A 20600-nucleotide genomic window follows, 5' to 3' on the forward strand; every position below is an offset into this window, starting at 1 on the left:
GGAAATTAAGGACTGTGGTAATCGATGGCATCATTATTTTAACAATGTTTTAAATTAATATCGAGCGAATTCATTAAAAATATAAAAGAACGGAGATACTATCTCTACTCCGTATATTCCTGTAAGACATCATTCCACTATAATTATCCAAAATTATCCATGAGAATTTTTTTCACTTCACTCGTCTGCAAATTAATTATCAAAGTAATTATTAAAGCGGCTAATGCCTGATTACCTTGTTAAAAGAATAAAGTCAATTAAGATTAGTATATATGAATTGCGATACTCTATACGCGTTCGAGAAGTCCTTTTCCAGCCTTTTTTGCCTCATATATTTTGCTCATCCTCCCGCACCGGCCCCATTGAGTATTCATTAAGAATTACTCACACAGCGTCCGAATAGCACAATGGGATCCAATTACATTCGGGCATAAATTATTCTGACCGCTCGTTATTTAGACGCTCGAGATACATCGAGCGTTCTCGTGACAGCCTGTCACCGCGTTATCAGTTAATTTGTCACTCGGTTAATCGTTCGTGTACGTAACACGTTCTTTCCTCGTTTACGAGTACCTAATACGATGCACCACGACAATGAGCGCCGGGAAGAAACGAATAACGTCGCAGTAACATCGCAGAGTGCCAATTAGTATACCTACTGTAATTAGCTGTTTTGCTCTACTCGCGTGAACGATCGGCACTCGCAACTAATCACGTATTTTGCCTAATCAATTTTAGAGAACGAACGGTTTTACTGATACGTCGACGGACCTTTAATTCGTTGAAAGAAGAGATTACGGTCTCGTAATTAAATAAAGAAGAAGCGGAAGAGATTTTGTTCGCCGATAAATCTCTTCCTCTTCCAGACTAAAGGATAATTTGTCAAATCCGAATTACATTTAAATGAACTACAATATATATTGTCATATTACATATATATTTCTTTTTCATAATTTCCGTCTATAATGCCAGCCGCAGAGCTTTTACGAATCTTTAATATTGTGATATAAAGGCCATTAGATATTACAAAACTGATTGCGTAATCGGTTAATTATTTCAACTGGCTCTCCCTTTCTTTCAAATAAACCGCATATCAGAGCGCGTATATAACTATAAAGTAAAACGACATTCGGTGAAGTTCTCGACTGTCTATAGAACAAAGAGATACTCTTTTGTTCTTTAATCGAATCGGACAGACAAGAAAGTTTTTTGTTCACGCGTTTGCTCTGTCCATATGAGCAGCGCAATATATGAACCTCATAAAAGCGAAAAAAAAAAAACGTCAAAGTCCGTCGATGGTATAAGTTAGCGCAAAGCTGATTGATCATCGACATTAACGAAAACATCTATAGCAAGTGTTATATTCTGCATTTTAATCTGGAATAACGAACACTTGTCGGATATCGATGGGTATATTAATAATATGTTAATAACACAACTATGTAAAATTTCATCACATGAAATAAACATTACAATGACGAAGCAAAATCTTTTTTGATTGCTAGCGGTAATTTTATGTTTGAACATAGTATATAGATGTGCAAATGAGATTTTGTATATTTTAAATTATAATTAAAATATATTATTAAATGCAGACTGAAAGACTGAAAAAGAACGAGGAAAGAGGAAATACTGAATTATAGATGGGTAAAACGAGAGATGGATAAAACAAAAATATTTAATGGAAGATAAAAACAACGCTATATATCTTTTCGTGTGGAGAAGGTGCGAGCCACTTACATTAACGACAGGACCATCTGTCCCTTGATTATCTTTAAAAATTGTATGTGTGCATGTAAGCGTGAAAAGAAGAAAAAGGGGAGAAACACGTGTTCGGATAATGCGTCCGTAAATGCTGTGTTGAAATGGTAGCACGTTTTGCCGAAAATGCACACTCTCGTGAGACGATGATACCCGCTAATGGAACACGTATTCGTAAGATTAAAGCACATGCTGTATACCTTTGTGCGTATACGTAACAATATACCACACGACCATATACATATAATAATTTCTTTCCCGAAGAGCAACGATAAATAATATCTTAGATTAGAAGAACGATATGGGCCACGATGGAAAATATAAAAATGCGAATGTACAACAGTATAACAGATACTGTTTCATGCATAATATTACACAATTTTAGATTCAATATTCTTTGGTAAAAAGCCTAACATTTTCCCCTGCGGCACACGTGTGAAAAACTACATTTACTTGAATAATAATAATCTCTTTCGGTTAGAATATGTTTATCCACTCTATATGTCTAGCTTAAATATTTAAGAAGATGGCCAATAGGGGGACCCCTTGAATCTGCCCCAACGGGCTTTGATATAAATAAAAAATTATCATCACTGATGTTAAATAATTGAGGAGAAATTAAAGGACTCGAGATGGCGAAAGCCCTGTTTTAGCGGGATGGATCCCACGGGCGGATAACCAACGGAGGAAAATAAATTCTTTATGTTTGTGAAAAGCAGTGCGGCTTCCCGAGGGATACCCGAGAGAAAGGCGACGGCGGGTGGACGTACGCGGACGAGTGTGTATAATACATTCATGTAAAACGGAGATAAATAGGGTAAACACGTGACGCGCAAAAAATGTATTCGTCTCGGTGCGGCAATTTGATTAATATTTATGATACCAAGATCCAATTAGAGAGATCGTGGCATTTCGAGGCGAGGGAAAGGCTATATGGAGGCGACAAATATTTGCGTTACTCTCGTTCGCAGTAGTGCATGGACGTCGTCATCTCGGGACATAAGTTTATACCCGAGTTTCTGATTACAGACGGCAGCGAGCGAAGATGCATTTTGCGCCATTCTCGTAAGCAACGGCGCAATTTGTTTTTCTCTCTTCAGTCGCGATCGCTATTGTTATACTCACGGCCGTTCGTGTCACGATGAAGGAAAACACGGTAAGTACGATCCAACACGGAGGATAATGATGAAATTCTTTGTCTTCTCGTCGCCGAAGGACGATGTTGCAACGGTATCGTAATCAGATACGGGTTCCACGTAAATGGCGGTTCAGTTTTACTTGCTATGTAGTTCGGAACGTATGAACAAGACGAGAGTTATCGTCCACACTTTTCAACTTTCAAATATTTACATTTGTTGTTGTGAAATAAGATATGGTCGAGTAGTTTTAAGTATAGAATTGATTTGAACGGGAGAATGCGAATTTATTTAAAAGCCGAAACGTCTAAGAATGTTTATTTCAATTTCAATCAGTTGAACATTTTTCTGAAAAAAAAAAAAATATATATATATATATATTTCAGTAAAAGTTTTTTTAATCAGAGAGAAAATGTCGGGGACGGATATTAATATACTGACATAAAAACAAAGAAGAGTTTGCTCCCAAATTCGAACAAATTACGTGCCGAGATAAACAAGCAAGCTGCAAAAGGAGTTCCAATTAAATGCCAAGCAAGCACATGTCAAGCTTTATTTTCTCTATATACGGAACTGGCTTTGTTCGGAATTTGTGCGGCTCGCTGAAATCCTCCGATTGACCGAAAAGCGTTATCGAAATAATTGCGCAATCAATTATCTGGAACATTCCGAACAAACGATTTCGTTCGGCAATTAGCCCGGCTAAACGCGCTCTTTGAATTTCACGCACGGTCGATTGCAGCCGATCAATTGTGACGATGAAGATCTATGTGGGCGGAACAATCTTTTGGATTATAACGTCAGAAGTGAGGAAATACACGTGAACGAGTAATTTTTCAATCACGCCAAGAGCTATTCACACAAGTGGATGTGAAAGAAACCTATTTAATTAAGCAAAGTAAAGTTACAAAGCACATGCACCCAGAAATACAATATATTACGCAAAAGAGTTTCCGAAACCAATTATATTTTTTACAGATATATAAAATAGATTTTTATAATTGACCTAAATGTTAAAATTCGCTTTTACATGATACATCGGTTAATGCAAATTATTAGGATATCTAGTTTCTATAGATAAATAATGGTTTTTAAAAATCCGTATTTCTCAAGAATTTAAAATGATAAGTACTTTATTACGATCTGTAAACTGTACTTGTTGTACATACTTTCGAAGATTTTTCCAAATGATAGAAACTGTTTGATCCATATGTCGCTTGTTCGTTGCGTAATATCGATAGCATCGAATGATCGAAATTGTCTCGTATCGCGCGGGTTAAATGGATCTTTAGGGCAACACCTCGTGTCGATGTTCGTCGCCGGCATTGCATCGGCGCCGCCAAGAAAAGGAATCTGACAAGTAAATGACAGCTTTTCCGCCTTCCACTTATCGCGCCCATGATACCTAGCTGTCGATACTCGACACGACGGATATAAGAGGTGCGAGATATGCGAACAGGCGTGAATAACGAATAGAATACATGAGGATTCGTATATACCGCTCGCTGATAATCATTTAAATTAACGAAAATCCGCAGCAACGTTGGCTTCCTAATTGCAATTAATGCAAATTTACACATGAACGATTCGGTAGCTACGCGGACACTATTGTTTTTCGTCGTCGGTACGCTGTATACCTGTATTGTAATGCGCTGCATCTGGGGTGGAAAATTCTTCAGGAGAAAGAGACGTATACGTTCACGCGCGACACTTTTTTGGATATTCTTGCAGTAGATTTATAATACGACATTACTTGCAGATTTTAAACGGGATAAAATATGCAGCAGTACGAACGAATAGATTCAATTTTTACCTTTTTGAAAAATTCTTTCTTATATTTTTAAAATAAATAGTGATTATCTCTCTGTATAGAATGATGAAATTATAAAATTCTAAAAGCGATAGTAGATTTTAAATTATCTATATTGTTCATCCGCAAAATTTAATGTTTAGCTTTTTATGAAATAAATTTTTTCAATATATCCTTATACATTTATATTATATATATATTTTTTAATTTGTGATATTGAGTCATAATGCCGATGCAACGCGAACACGTGTGCGGTAGAATGGGATCTAATTTTCTCTTTAGAAATGAAATCAGCACGAGTATTTCCATTTGTAAACCACGATAGCGTCTATATCACTATAGTAACAATAAATCATTATATTAATTAATCCATTAACTCGAAATACGAAAGTACAAATATACGAAACGGTCGTCACGGGAGAAATAAAACAGTACATCGAGCGAAAATCACTATGCATTAACGTGATCAAATTTCTCGCTAAGTGTAACCGGAGGAACACGAGAGCATTCAAAATTTAATTTGCCAGTATTCCGCTTTACCGCAGGCCATAATTTAATTAACTTACACACATTAGTACCGCGCAACGACCTCATCAGTTTAATGGTTACGCAGAAATTATTTTGACAATATTTACCATGCATTTACGACCATTTAAATATCAACGCGGGGTGGGCATAACATAATGACGCAAAAGCTATCGACGTCCTTGGTTTTCGCGCATCGCTAAATTCACCGGCGAATTCCCCGGCATGGAATATTTTGCGCGCTCACCAGCACCGCCGTTTTCTATCTATCCACTGATAATCTATCTCTCTATCTATCTTTCCTTCTTCGGTAAATGCGCTTTATTTATTTACATACCTCGCTCGTGATCATCCTCAAAGTTCGAGGGCGAGCGCCGGAGGTACTTGCGGGTACCGGTCCTAATTAATAATTCCAGCCGATTAAGCGGCAGGCAACTCGTGATTCACAGATTAAATCAGCGCTACTGGGATTATCGCTAGCGATTACATCCACGCTTTGACTCGTTAACGAGATTGCGCGAGATAACTTCCGCGATGTCGTTTGTCGCGTCCTCTCTACATTGACTCTTCCAGATCTATGCAAAGCGCGTAACAGCTGCCAACATTATCGTGTTATCGATTAATTCAAAACTGCCATCGTGGCGCGTCGGATCCATCAGCAGAACCACAAGTTTAGTTCGAAGCGATGGGCCATCGGTTATTAGTTGCGCGCTGGATTGGATTTAACAAAGCATAATTTATTAAACCTGTCTTCCTGTGACAACGCCGTTCAAAATTAAAAGCGATAAATACGCGCGATTATCGCGCCGATAATTAGCGAATATAATAATTTCAAATGTTACACGTGGTAAAACGTGTAATTCCATTTCTCCTACCTATAACATTTCAAAATCAGCTTTGAATTAATTTGAAACAAATAAATGTGTTTATGTCATAAGTAAACGATTTTATACACAAATGTAACAAATAAAATTGCATTTATAGAGAAACCGTTTAAAATAAAAATTAATTGTAATTTCTACTTTTTCCAGTTTATTTAACAATTAATATTTAAAAAATATGTTTGTACCGGTTGGATTGTACTTAATCCACTATCGCGATCTATCAAGTGGCAGATTCTGCATAATAAACATCTTTATGTAAATCGAATTGGAAAATCATTCCGCGCGCGTTATAATAGTTTAGAAACGAGGATAGGATGCTTTCGTTTGCGAGAAAACCGCAATCGCGGAAAGTCACATCGGTAGAAAACGTTACGGGCTATTGGAATATACGTTTTCAGCGACGATTTCCCGGCGACGCAGCGGCCACTTTACCTTGACACGTGCTTTGCATTCACCGTTTTGCTCATGACCGCGATCGATCAGATTCTACCGCGCATCTTTCGCTCGTCTCTTACCCCGCTGCATCACGAAAGATCACCCTCGATATACCGAAATAGATGCGACAGATGAAAATCGTCTATATATTGAGACGGAGCCGATATGTGCGTGCATCGAATCTGTTGTCCCGCGCGCGTCTATATACCGACTTACTTCTATATCAATTCTGTTTGTGATTTACGAACCGAAACACGACTCGGAAGCCGAATAGCATCTCAGCTCTCTTAGCATTCATGGAAACCGTTTGAGATAAGTGATAACTTGGGATGGTCGTGAGTGCACCATTCACAACCTGTGCTACGTTGGCGTAGAAAATAGTAATGGCATGCCATAACTATTTTATAATATGTCATTCTGTAATAGTAATGTACAGAACATTCGACAAAATTTAAATAAAATAGTTCAATAATTAATTTAGCGCTCTACAGAAAACAATACCTATTAGAAATCTCTCTCTCTCTCTCTCTCTCTCTCTCTCTCTCTTTTTCTCTAAGAGTCTTTTATTATACTTAATTAAAGAAATTAGATAAATATATACAAGCAGTTTAAATAATTGAAGATTTTATTTAATTATTAAAAAGGGAGACTATAGTATATATTCTTTTTTCGTGATATTAACTTCACAACTTATACGCGATATTATGTGGTAATATACATTTAAATACTTTACGTAGCGACTATAAAATGGGTGACTAACATTACTTCTTATCGGTATATGGCCAGAATCATGTTACGAACATACACACGGCGAAATGTCCCTCGAATGCGGGTTACACACTTCAACATTCAGCACCCGAGCATCATCAGCCGAAATAGTCCAGTCACTATGTACAAAAAAACGGATTATAAAAGACATAATTCTGACCCAGGATTTTTCTTTTGGGGGGTGTTGGGGGGCTCAAGAAAAGCTTAATCTCAAGTTTTCGACCTCTGTTTCCCGCTTGCTTTTTTTACGGGAGTAAAAAATGTGAAAAAATGGTTTTTCCGCGATAACTCGGTTTCTAATAAAGTTACAAGGTCGAATCGGAGCTCATTTTAAAGCTTTTTTTACGCTCTACAAATTATGTCGTATGACATTTTTACGTATGATTGATTGTTTTCGAGACATCGAACGAGAAAGGGAAATAAAAAAGTATGAGAGAGATATATTTAGTTTTTTCTTTTTACTCATTATTGTCGTCCGAACTTGCAAAAATGCTTCAAATAAAACTTGTAGAGCGTAAAAAAACCTACAATTTTTATTTGTTATTTATTTTATTTCGTTGAAAATTACGCCTTGTAGAGCGCCTCAAAGTGGAGAGTCGTCGTCATCGCGTTAGCGGCGCGTTGGTTACGTCGATACGCGGCACCGAACGCTTTCGCTAAGATTTCCGACTTCATTGACGCAAATAAGTAACATAATAGGTGTTTTTATAGGATTTTTCCCGCTCTACAAGTTACGTTCAGTGATATTTTGGCGTACGATCGATAGTTTTCGAGATATCGAAAGAGAAAAGGAAAAATTGAGCATTTTTGTTCGTTTTTTTTCTATTTTATCGTTTTTCGCACACGAATCTGTATAAACGCTTCAAATAAAACTTGCACAGCAATAAAATTCGTAAAATGTTTTTATTTATTACTTTAATTTCGTTGAAAATTCCATATCGCACTACGCCTCAAAGTTGCAAATAAATCTTGCAAAGCCTGAAATTATTGTAGCGATTTTGAAACCGTCAAGTTTTCTTAATTACACTTACCGTTTCATTGAAGAATACATGAAAGCGTGCAGTTTTATATCTAAGTGACAATATTTGTGAAGTAAGTTTATAAGAAAGAAATACTTTATCGCTGACGCGATGGCGACGACTCTCCACTTTGAGGTGCTCTACAAGGCGTAATTTTCAACGAAATGAAATGAATAACAAATAAAAATTGTAGGTTTTTTTATGCTCTACAAGTTTCATTTGAAGCATTTTTGCAATTTCGGACGACAATAATGAGTAAAGAGAAAAAACTAAATATCTCTCATACTTTTTTATTTCCCTTTCTCGTTCCATGTCTCGAAAACAATCGATTATACGTAAAAATGTCATACGACATAATTTGTAGAGCGTAAAAAAAACTTTAAAATGAGCTCCGATTCGACCTTGTAACTTTATTAGAAACCGAATTATCGCGGAAAAACCATTTTTCACATTTTTTACTCCCGTAAAAAAAGCAAGCGGGAAACAAAGGTCGAAAACTTGAGATTAAGCTTTTTTTGATCCCCCCAACACCCCCCAAAAGAAAAATCCTGGGTCAGAATTATATCTTTTTTAAATGTACATAGTGACTGGACTAAAAAAGAACCGCAGAATAGCCTCGGCCGAAGCCGTGATGTTGGAGCATTCTGATAACCCTCGTTGTCCAGGGTCTTAAGCTCTATCGATTTCGGATGAGAGTTGCTGACTCTTTCACTCGCGTTCTTCTCTCCCTCTCTTTTCTCTGTTTCATTCTCTCTCTTTCTCTCTCTCTCTCTCTTCCTCCGGCCGCGATATTAGTCCCCTTGCATCGATGTATATCTCTCGCTACTACAGATTCTCACAGGGGTTTTAAGTCGTGAGAATCTTGAGGGCGTGAAAGCGGCTCGAGGGAGCGACATCGAGAGCGAAGCGCGAGAGATCGAGAGTTGCGAACTAAGACGAAAGGTGATATAACAAAGAAGTCGAATGCGCACGACCAAGGCACGTCGAGGCTTTTAGAATATTGCTTGTCGAATCTCCCCCAATTGTGGAGTGGAAACTAGGTGGCCGATATCTAATTTCACGAAAACCCCTGTAAAAATAAAATTGTGATTTTTCGTCACGAAAACACGCAATCTCTCGGCGTCTTTGAACAGAAAATGAGTAAAGAAAGGAAATAAGGGTATCAATCAGTAGTGTTCATCAATAATTTCATATCCATGTTTACATAAAGTATTAACATCATTTTTTTAATTAATAAAATAGAATAAATCTGGATTTTTAATAGTAAAATAGAGTTTTTAAAAATATTTAATTGAATTTAATTAGCAATTAAATAAAAAATACATATGAAATAAATGATGACGAAATAAAAATAACATTTTTATTTAGCAATATAGAATATTAAATTATCTATATACTGATATTTCTCGACCCTTCATTGTTACTCTGCCTCTTCCTTACGTAGCGCATGACCGTCTTGGGATCTTTCTTCCTCGTGGAATGCTCGGTACAATTACGACTTAACGAGGAATGGAGCTTGCGATTCGTATTTATAGTGAAAAGAAGAAAAGAGGAGGGAACTAAAATGTTGCTATTGCGACCGGAATTCGTGTTCGAAGGAACGGCCGAAGAAAGCGAATTTGTGAGGGTATATCGGGGGCTGCTTTTCTTTCTTGCAAGAGGATTATCCGCGGGCCCCTAGAAAGACGGTCATGACCGGAAAAAGTATAACGATGGAACTTTTAAACTGGGCACACAAACGAATTATATGACATTTCTCGTTAACAATAAGCAGGGCGAATAGCGCGCGCGATTTATTCGAGGGTAGCCCAATATGTGCGTGTGCGAAACATTTGTCAAAAAATAACATATTAAGATATTTAACCATTTATACCCAAATACATAACAAACTAATTGTAAGATAAATTTAATATTTTTAAAAGAATATTAATCAGTAATTTTTTGCACAGGAAAACGGAGTTAAAATAGCAATATTATATATATGCGATTAACCGTTTACTCATGAATTGGTATTTGGATACTATCGAGATACTTCTCGGTACTTAGATGTGAAAGCATCGTATCGCTATATCAAACACGAAGTTTCTCGTAAAACGATTATCGTGTTGGTGATGATATTATCCTCTCTCCATGTGCTAATCAAATTTACAGGTTTCGAGCAAGTTGACGCATCTTGTCGAAAGGTCAGGAGTTGCGTGCACAATTAGACGTTACGCGTAACTTCATGATACTTAAACGTGCGTATTTGCACGTTAAAGTGCATTAATTAATGTGCTCTCGCATATGTATAGACGCTTTCTAACATCGAAAATCGAACTGTTTTAATTAACCGATTATTTAATTATAAAACTTATAAAAAAAAAAGAAGATACTTTTATGTCTCAGAGATCTCATCGTTCTTTTTAGTTTTGAATACGCGTGCATACTTAAGAGAATAAAATTAGGAATGCATTAGATAAAATACTTTAATCATCGTCGTTTTGAAACTTCTGCGTTCCCTCTTCTATTTAACATTTCCTGTTTCCTGTAAACAGATCGATAGCACTCGAGATCGATTGATTTTTTCGGTGTATTCATCAGTTCGCCTCTCGCATCGCCAATAAAATCCGTAGTCGTAGCCATCATTCGGGCCAGAATCAACAGTTTGCTCTATTGATTGCTGAATATGCCTATTGAAAGAGGCAGCAAACGTGTCACTGACAAATGTTACATCGCCCATTTATCAAGCACAATAAAAGATCAGGAAAAATCCTTTCAAATGTAATTTTTTTGCTTAATATTTATCACGCAAAATTAATTCTACTGGCGTAATCTAATCTCATGTTACGTTTATTAAATTTTATATGTATTTTGTAATTTGCTGAAAACTGCACCTACATTATCGTCTTACAATTTTCGTCAACAAGTAAATCATTTATAAACAGAACAGCTGCTGAATCGCATATTGCTATAGAATTATCACAAAATCCAAGAATATCTCTTGTTCTATAGTATTAAGACTGTTGATGCGAGTCGATTTCTTACATTTCTTCCATCGCGATTTAGTCTAATGATACAATCATCCCCCAATTTCTTTTCACCCTCTTAATGTCCCTATCAAATCTTCCTCCCGGTTAGAAAGCGAGCATTATGGGATGATAAAAAGCGATTTCGACGGCGTGTCTCGCCGAACGCGGAAATCCGGCAATCCGGGTTCGGCTTGCCTCTTCCCGAAATAGGAAAGGTGGCGGCAATTTCCGGATAAGTTTTGCTCGACGGTCGAAAAATACGGAGGGTTGAAGCGGAGCTGGGATATCGACATCGAATCGGCTGACACAATTTCCTCGAGTGAAATTAATCGCGTCTGAAGCTAATTATCTTATTAACGGTATATTTATGTCTATATAATCTAATGCGAGTAGGGATTATAGTTTCATAAAATTTTTCATAAAGTTTTTATTTTTAAGAATTTGAACACGAATTTTTAGATTCTCTGCACTTTCTACTAAAGTATTTCAAAGATATCTTTTATTTATTAAAAAAAACGTGTGACATTGCTTTTGAAATGTCATAACTAATATTCTCTTTATAAGATTACATGATTCAAAATAACTGTTTAAGTAGTAAGTACAGGTGTATCATGGATTAACAATTTTAAGGATCTTTTAAAAAGTTAGTTTTGCAAAATTTCAGTCAAGTTTCAGAAAGTCAATAACTGGAAGAGTTTGTAAATCACTCTCGATGGAAGTTTGCACCCTTCGGAGAAACGAAAAATGATGCTAATGTTCTCTATCCGATTTTATCGATTTATGGAAATTTTAAAAAGCTCCGGAAGAAGGGTCAAGTTAGAATACGTGCTTAACGCGAATTCTTCAGAAAGTGAAAATTGATTATTGGACTAAAAAACCAGACTCGCGAAACTGAATTGATCCATGTATATCTCAAATAACCTCGAAATGCAATTTGCAAACATCTGTTTACCTATACTTCTATACCATGTAATTAAATGAAAAGAGTATAATATTTATAATTATCTCATAATATGCATACTGTACATTTATCGAAACTTTACCGACGCCGTTTTCAAATATTTAGCGCAAGATTATTTCGTAATTATGATCAAACGAGTCTTTATCTGCCTCATGTTTCATTAACGGTTCGTACCGCAATTATACACCGTAATACGAAGTTTTAGTTTGATGATTATGACTCCGTATTTCCGTTTGCATCCACATCATCAAAACGAAGTTATTAAAACGAAAAATATTTTCCTCGCGTAATTTTACACGTTCAACGATACTTCTCAGCTACGGAGCCAAAACTACTTTACCAGATTGAGCGACACATACTATCGAGAAGTAATATTCATTGACGTGACTTTTATTAATATCCTTTGATTTATGGAAAATCGATTTTGTGTATTAAGTATGTAATAAATCTTGGATGTTGACATTATATGAACGCGGTCTTTTGTTTAAACTCCGCAATGAACCAGCGGCTGTTCGACAAGCGCAATAATGCGCTATGCTATGATGTTACAAAAAAATCTCGTCAATCAAAATTAATCAAGAATTTTGATCGAGTGCAATATCGCGCAGCAATGTGTCAGTGCTAAATAAAGTAATTTTAATTATTGAGATTCACGCTGATTTGATTACGATCGCATCTTGTTACACATTATCCGTTATAGACCGTATGTCAATATTTATGCAAAATGAAAGATTCGCCGGGAGCCAGAGCGTTGAATCGATATCATATTTCTCGTCATACGACGTTACTAATTGGGAACCGGACGTTAAAGCATTTCACTTTGCCGCTTTGTTGAAATTTCAAGCGAGCTTAGCGAGCTAGCGATGTTACTTTATACTTTATGTTAGCGATTTACCCGTTTGGCGCGCCATTTTACCGCGCCATTGAAGCTAACGAATCCGACGATAAGCTCGTCCAACAACGCGTTATGACGCACGTATGAAGCGCTTTATTGTCGACTGAATCAAAATAATTAGTGGTTCTTTCACGTTCTCCCTCTTGTGTCAGACGTACTCGAAATTATATTTTTCATTTCTTTTTTGTTACAGGATGGAAAGCCAGAGGGACTCAGCAAGTCAGCGATAATTTAAAGCGCGAGACTGTGCTTCGCGAGTGCTTCATAGAATCACGAAATATTACTACGCCCGGAACTTCAAACATCTCTAAACAGGTCCGGTAAGCTCGATTTGAGTTCACAAATGAAATTCCTTTTCTTCCGTTGGGATCATTAAAAGTTCGCTGGTGCCTCTATTTCGTGATTGCGGCGCGTGAAGATATAAAGCATTGCACGAAACATTATATAATATCAGCGTTACGTTCTATCAATCGATATGAATCTAGCAATGAAGCTCTTATCATCATTTCAATGTTTCCGAAAAGCGCATAAGAAATAAAAACACATGATATTGATCGTTAAGAAGCTCTTAAACTGTATTAATATCTTTCTCTGATTTATATCCATAATTATCTTTCTCTTACATAAAGAGCATATCGCAGTAAAGTTATACTTTAAAAGAAAAAGGATATTTGGATATTTTTTAATATATATCTGTGACGTGATCATATTTCACAAATATTTCGCCCACAGGCATTGTTAGATAATTCCAAAATTATCCCCTTGCTTTAGAGTTAAGAATTGCATACGCATCATCAATTTAGAATTAGAACGGTATAGGTAACGAGAGAACTTGGTAGGCGCGCGATAGAACGAGAGAAGCTCCATACGCGGCAGACGAACGTATATTAAGGATTACTATCGCAATTGGAGTTCACGAGAGACCCGACCGTAAAAGCCGACTTACACTGCCAGCAAAGTTCTCCACTTTAATACCACCATCGCAGCCAAAAGCCCATTGCTTTAATAAAACTCGGCGCGAAAAAGGCGCACAACGAAAGAAAAAAAAGAACGTTTTCGTTGAAAAATATACTTGTGCACTAAATATCATTCGCGAGTTTATTTAAAAATCGCAGTTACCTTTTTATCGGTATTAAAACGGCAAGGCGGAATTAAATATGCACATATTCGGGCTAGGGATAATAAACTAGGTCAGTTAAATCGCTATCGCATTACAGATTCCATAATATCTTTCTTCCGAAAATAATTTCTGCGCGTTTACTTCAGCGAGCGCATTACGCGTTATTACGCCGTCTAATTGCTGCCATGCGCTGCCCATAGACTCGTGAACTCCCGTATCTCCCGCGTAATTTCGGTGTCAAATATTTGAATTATGAAGGATACTCGGTTGCCGCGCTATTCACCGTATTATGTCCTGCTCCATTGCTTATTAATCTATCATGAAGAAGGAATGGTATAAATTCCTTATTCAGACCTTGTTCGAGTTTTAACCCAGCCCGATAGTATTTCAATTACCAAGAACACCTCTGACGTAAGTGAATATATTGATTCCACGGTACTCGCTTAAAAAAAAGGAGGAAATTATACCATATTAAGATCGTCCCTGAGTTGTCAGTTAAATTTACGGGACAATGTGCAGCGTACTGGGAAATACTAAGAACCGCTGTCTCTTGGACGATGAATAAAAGAGCGTGACGCGTTCATTACGTCTTTTTAAACGGACATTTCATTACACTTTGTAAAGAAGCAGACGCAATCGCATTAACATTAACTTACTATTATTAAAATTAATATTGAACATTATATATAAAAATGTTTATACATTTTTTTATCATACTTTAACAAGTGATTGTTATGAGAAGCAGCTCTCAGGTAAACGTAAAATAATAACCGTATAATTACTCCCAAGAGTGTCTACAGTAATACTTAATTATTTTTAAATGTAATATAAATTCAGAAAATTAAATGTCAGGAATAGAATATTTCGCTGTGCGCAAACGCTATCGTAAAACGATTGTATTTTCTCTATTTCTGTCATCTTTTTAACTTATTCATTAATTTTTTATATTTATTTTATCATTCTCAATTATATACACGAAGAAAAATCGTAATTAAATTAACAGGTTTATCGTTACGTTCCTTTGAATTTTGAAAAGAATCAGGAATAAAGACGATACGTGTTCAAAAGTTAGACATAGTTCTTAAAAATATCTTTATACCTACATTTTTCCCTTTGATTATGCCAGAAAATGTTTATCGTATTCGAGATGTAAGTATATGCCTCAACAGCAACTCATAAATTTTGTTGCGAAAAAATATCGGTGTAATAATTTTATTCACGTGTTTGTCCTCCGTGTTTTTTCATGCCCAACATTCTACATCATCATTCTTCACAATTTTCGAATTTTCGAAAGATATGCGCGAACTAAAAATAAATTTGCTCAGTTTATTTTTAAGATTCGTTACAATAAAGACGATAAATAAAGGTTAGATAGATAATGAAATCTTATTCTTCATTTTATATATCGAGCAGATTTTTATGTCAATAAAATTTTATATCTATGTTCAATCAAGAGTTTGATATTTGATATTCAAATTCACTGTGGACGTCGTTATTCGTTCACGAAAAATACAACAATACACCATGCAGAGACTCGCCTGCGTTTCCAACTGCGACCGTACGTGTGTCCACGTGCGAGCATGTTTCGAGCAAGTGCAGTGTTGGAGTGTTGCCAGTGTTGCAAACGACAGCCGAGTATCGTCCATAAAAAACAAAAAACTGCGATGAAGAGGAAACAAACGGCACGATCCGCCGTTAGACATCAAAGGGCCAGTCGCCCGAAACGGCCGTTCTGAAACGCGTTAGATTTACAGCTAGGTGCGTTTAACGCTGTTACGTTGACAAACGCGATCCCGGCAGGCGATTTCCGCCGGCCGAAAAATATTTAATCGCGCGGATTTTTATGATTAATTTTATTGTCCACTCGATACCATCAAAGAGAGTTCCACGAGAGAGTGTACAACTCTCGCGGAAATGAGGGAAAAAAGGGATCCGCGCGTTCACGGTTCGCTGACGATTCGGGAAAACGGTACCGTCACGCGGGATGTGGAACGGGAGAGAAAAGTTTCATCAGGCTAAAGCGCACGACTAGAAATACACCCGGGACCCGAAGTTTCGCGCGGTTTGGCACGACGACGGCAACGATGGCGGTCGTTCTCCAAAAATTACAATTTACGGACCAGCCCAGAAAATTGTTACGAGCAAGCATACGGGTCGATACGGCGCAATTCCGCGGCGACAATTTCACCGTTTCTCTTTTCACCGATTGCTTATTCATTAAGAGGAGAACATGGATTTTTTGGGGTTTTGTTCTAAAAATTAAGAACAGCTAGACAAGATGAAAGAATCTTTTTATCGTGTGCTCTGCGCGTGCTACTCGAATTTATACGTAATATTTCTTGATAATAATTATTTATAATTTTTCCTATTATGACGAGATTTAATAAAAACCTGCGTCATCGCGGCGATTCATCACCTATAATTAAATTCAATGCAGCCTGAAACAATGGACGCGCGTTTCGTTTGTGGTGCATCGTATTATTTAAACATGCAGCTTACATTTACATCATCCGTATATAAATCAGATAATACTTTCCACGGTTCCCTGTATTTTTTTGCCGGATTTCAATCCCAGCTGTACGTATTTATTTCATGCCGAGATCCGAACGTCCGATACACAGGTGCAGGCCGCGTCGACTGCCAATAAGTAAATGAGAAACGTGTTCCATATAAACTCCCGAGTTACATTAATTCTTGAAGGCACATGCGACTCGTGCCTTCGATAAATTTATATAGATCGGGTAAGCATATCCCGCAACACCACTCACAAATCTAGGTGGGACGCACAATTGCGAGGTATAAATCGAAGGTGCATGTCGAATGTATGTCACGCGCGATTTGATTTAGGATGCCAACCGAATTGTAATCAGACGTGACAACGTTGCGATCAAACGTCAACGAGTCAATTTTAAGTTATGAATCAGCAGCTACCGTTAAGAGATATGCAATTTATCAGGAAATTATCCGGTATATACGAATATACTCAGAATAAAAGTCAGAGCAAAGATGAAACACTTGCAATGCATAATTTTAACAACGTACACGGATTATTCTGGTCTCAAAATTGCGTAGCACAAAGACGCGATGCCAATTTATTTTTAGTTACGCTTTTTTATATTTTACTTTATAATTATATCTGTCCTTTTTTTGTCGCGTCTCGTTTTACTCAGGAATTTTATCGTGCGCATTTTACGATTACCCGAGCCAACTTTAACACCAGTTGAGTATGGCCGGAAGTGTTACCTCGTATGTGCAAATAGGCGTTGACGCGTACGTGGGGTGGTTTGGAAGGTGGCGGCCGTAAGGCGACGGACGAGTCTCGCCCTCTTTAATTGTTGCTTTTCTTTAAGTGGCGCTTAAATGGCTCGCGTTTCCTCATTGAAAAACACGCCGTGAACGTGCGTCGCTGCACCGCCTTTATGCGAGAAAAACAGGACCGCGCGTCTGTGCTGGCACCGAGAATGCGCGCATGCAAAATTTGCATGAAATTTGTCGCGCGAACGAGGAGAACGTTTTACGGTATTACAGCGACGACGAGTCCCGAATGTCAATTCGAGTGCGACGCGCACGTGAACGAATTACAGGACGGATTGCGGCGGCGAATTACGTCGCGAGAGAGCAAAGCAGGAGGAGCCCAGGATCGCAAACCCTAATCATATAACACACGGAAGATTCGTATAGCCTTCAGACCTGATGGTTCGCGCTACACTCCGTGACGACAATCTGCCGCCTGATTCAGCCTTCAGGCACTGCTGCGAACACATAGCTAAATGAAAGTATCGATCTCTTCTCTGACAGGATTTTAGATAGCTTATATAGACGAAGGCACGGCGTTGTATACAAGTCGTCTGTGTTAATCGCAAATAAAATAAAATGAAAATTTCGCGAGTTCAACAAATTGACACGTTTATGTTTGTGTTTAAGCTTTATTATACTTGATCAATAGAAAATTTATTTCTCACAAGCCTGATCGATGTAGAGTCGGCGCTTAATCAAGGAGGAGCTAATCGTATCTTAGCAAGTAGTCGCGGTCGGTTATGTAGTCGGCCGTATATAGTCTCTTCATGAAATGCGGAAGATAGCGACATTTCATAAAAATTGACCTATGCTATCGTACTATTTGCTCTACGTGTTATCTTCTCCGAATCTTGTTTCCTTTTATATTAAAATTCATGCAGCAGCAGGATATTAAAGAAAACGTAATGAAAAACCACGGTGGAATTTGCACAAGCATCAGAACAAATTATTGCGCCCACACGTATATATCGTATACCAATCGTATGTCATGAACGCACTTTCCCGTAATGAATCTTGTATAAATTTCACATCAAATATAGAAGTAAATTCAACGTCATACCTAAGTGCTTTAAAAAGTTGCGGATAAAAAATAAATTATAAAAAATATTTCTTGAATAAGTTTCTCCCGTTTTTTTTCTCCGTCGGCTTCTCTCTATAGATCACTTACTTCAACCGTGGAAACATGATTTAACGAAACCATACTCTTGACCGTTATAACCGGTCATAAAGCGGCCACTTGCAAGCATAAAAAATTAACTGTCGGTTCTCCGGTCGGGTCGCGGAAAAGGCTGTTAACGGTTCATAATTGCGTACAATAAGTCGAGCAACGTAAATTAAAAATTAATCCACGTAGTTATTGTACGTATACCCCGCTGAGAAATTATATCGTTCTCTAGTTATATACTTTTATGTGAAACACAAGTTTTCATTACGATCATACGGGAGCAATGGGAAAACCATCGTCTATATACACGCGTTCGCGAATATAACGTATAATCTATTGCGACGCGAGTACCCAAGCGCGGTTCGTTTTTACTCTTTTATTTATTTCCTCGCCTTGATTAAATTTCCGTCGACAGCGGGCAATCACTGGTTTTCCTCTCGCTCGTTATTTACGCGTAAAACGCTTAATCGCCTTTAAAAGAGGAAAGCCGCGATGCTAACTTTTTATATCCGAGATCAGTCGCCTCAAATCCGAAGGGTCCGCGTATAATCCCATATTTTTTGTTTTCGTTTCGCGGTAGATATCAAAGTTTCGAGACCTGAATTTTAAGAGTAAATCGAATAGTAATTGAACTTTAGTGATCAATTTTCATAGATAAAAATGCAAATAATCGAAAACCGTTGTTCACACATAACTATTTTTTAGTGCTTCTCGTTTGAAGCGCCGTTAATAAACTCGCGGTGTAAATTTATTGCGGGAGTAAATTATCTATTTATGAAATGTCATGTTTATCTGCATTAATCTTGCGTAATGATACGTAAGCAAATTTACATATATACTTTACATATGTTTAACACAACTTTAACAGAACCAATTCTTCGAATTAAAATAAGAGATAAATTTAACACTCACCGATACGACGCGCAGCAGTATAGGAGTGTTATGAATATATCAACTAAGTACGTTGAACTATAAAATACGAATGTATCCAATTTAGGCAATTTATAAAATCGCTCGAAATATATATAATTGATATTTTCAAAAATAATTATTACGCGGATCGAATAATTAGAAACAATTAATTTTGCGTGTAACAACAATAATAAGTTACTCACTTCATGGTTGCTCCGCTGTCTCCTGGCTTCCAGATTTGCTCCTCTCTTCCTCTTGCTCTTCCTGTCAGGCTCCTTCGTCGCACTCACACAACACTCACGAGAACACGGTTAATTTCGATCGCGCGCGCATTATAATCGCTGAAATACAAGAAACGCCCGGCATTTCGCGCAACACTCCCGGCCTGAATTGCGTGTGACGTGCGCTTTAATTATGCTTTATTCCGTACAACAGAAGGGTAACGTTTGTTAGTCATTACGGCGCGGCGTGCCAATAATCGCTAATTGTAATAATCGTAATAATCGTGAGGGATGATTGCGATCGCAATCTCGAGAGATAATAACGCGCGGAGCGTCTGACGCGCCACTAACAATAAGTACCTGCCGGCTCGAGTCTCGTCGCGTGAATGATAACAATCGTCCTTGTTTGTTGCGTAGAGAGGCTTGAGTGCGAACGGTTTGTCTCGGCGAATAACAAAGCAAATACGCACATACGTTCGTCATATATACATAAGAAGATAAACCACGCGTCTTAATGCCAAGCAATTCTCGCTACGAAATATTTAATTTATTAAATATCTTATCTAACTGTGTGTGAACATTCTCCCTATTTCGACATCTTAAATTATTCACTAATAAGCATATCGATATTTCTGCACGATTTTCTATTATTTGAATCACACGATTTGACATCTCGTGGATTA

At 37.3% G+C, this 20600-nt stretch overlaps 1 protein-coding gene and 1 long non-coding RNA gene across 2 annotated transcripts in view; one reads left to right on the plus strand and one right to left on the minus strand.

Annotated features, from left to right (window-relative positions):
• LOC143907362 (uncharacterized) overlaps positions 1-13635 on the plus strand; it is a 43474-nt gene extending 29839 nt beyond the window's left edge. The window contains exon 3 of the long non-coding RNA XR_013259836.1: positions 13396-13635. This is a non-coding gene — a long non-coding RNA (uncharacterized LOC143907362). The remainder of the gene's footprint in view (positions 1-13395) is intronic.
• Rsh (Rap GTPase activating protein radish) overlaps positions 1-20600 on the minus strand; it is a 127101-nt gene that overhangs the window by 75667 nt on the left and 30834 nt on the right.

This window comes from Temnothorax americanus, unplaced genomic scaffold (genome assembly GCF_048541705.1).
Source record: "Temnothorax americanus isolate GAGA-0224 unplaced genomic scaffold, ASM4854170v1 Scaffold8, whole genome shotgun sequence".
NCBI classification, from domain to species: domain Eukaryota; kingdom Metazoa; phylum Arthropoda; class Insecta; order Hymenoptera; family Formicidae; genus Temnothorax; species Temnothorax americanus.